The following is a 1,096-nucleotide window of genomic DNA, read 5'->3' as shown; positions in this document are numbered from 1 at the left end:
TAGGAGTTTTTTAGTTGTGCATTCCTGCCCTGTTTCGTAAACAATTTGAAGTAGTTCTGATCTGGATTTGAGCTCCGTTCTGCCACATGCTGTCAGCGTGATTTGGGCAAGGCACTTGCGTCTAGTATTAGACACCTAGTGTCTCAGTCTTTCCATCAGAAACATGGGGATGCTGCCTGCCCTGTTCTACCTGTGCATGAGACAGTGCAGGTGAAAATGCTGACATACAGTGCACATGTGAGGTTTTGGTTTCTTTTACCCCGCTCTGCCTAGAACATTTTCCATTCACAGTAGTGAGGAATCTGATGCTCTGTGCTGTACTTTCAGCCTTGAAGGGAATTGCACCCACTTCTCTCTGTTTCCACTGCCACTACTCCTGTGCTTTGCACCATCATCTCATCAGGATTACTGCAGCGGCCTCGTAAGTGAGTCTTTCTCCTCTCATCTCACCCTCCTCTCGTCTGTCCTCCACTCTGCCACAAAGTCATCTTTCTAAAATGAAAATGCAATCCTGCTCTCTAGACAAGATCCAAACTTGTTAACGTGGTTTATCAGAACCTTCCTAGTCCAGCTGCTGCTTACCTCTCCTTCACTTACTGCATCCAGGCTGTCTGTGGCCTCTTAGCCTCTAAGCACAATGGTAGCTCCCCTGCCTGCATCTTTTCCCTCAATTCATCTCCTTTTTGCCTAGTCAGATAATACTCACTTTTTAGGTTTTAGTTTGGATGTCACTTCCTCCAGGAAGCCTTACCTGATATTCTCTAGTTTGAATCAGCTGTCCTCTCATTGCCTCCAGTCCCCGCCTAAGCACCCTTTATTTCCCCATTGTACTAATAGTGACACCGAAGTGAAATAGCCTGTGTGGGGCTTTCTGAGTTGTTTATTGAAATGTTCCAAGTGCCCATCCCAGTGCCTGGCAGCTAGCACCCACTAAGCGTCAATGGATGAATCTATGAATGAGCATGAGACTGCCCATGTCACAGACATAGAGCTGGTTTATTTACTGCCAGTTATATATTTACATTGTGGTCTTGTGGTCTACCAGGCCATTGTTAACTTTCTTGTCTTTTATTTTCATAACAGACAAAGATGTGAG

This window comes from Galeopterus variegatus, unplaced genomic scaffold (genome assembly GCF_000696425.1).
Source record: "Galeopterus variegatus unplaced genomic scaffold, G_variegatus-3.0.2 Scaffold1933, whole genome shotgun sequence".
In the NCBI taxonomy this organism is placed as follows: domain Eukaryota; kingdom Metazoa; phylum Chordata; class Mammalia; order Dermoptera; family Cynocephalidae; genus Galeopterus; species Galeopterus variegatus.
The sequence above is the reverse complement of the archived record's forward strand: the minus strand, read 5'-3'. Positions refer to the sequence as shown.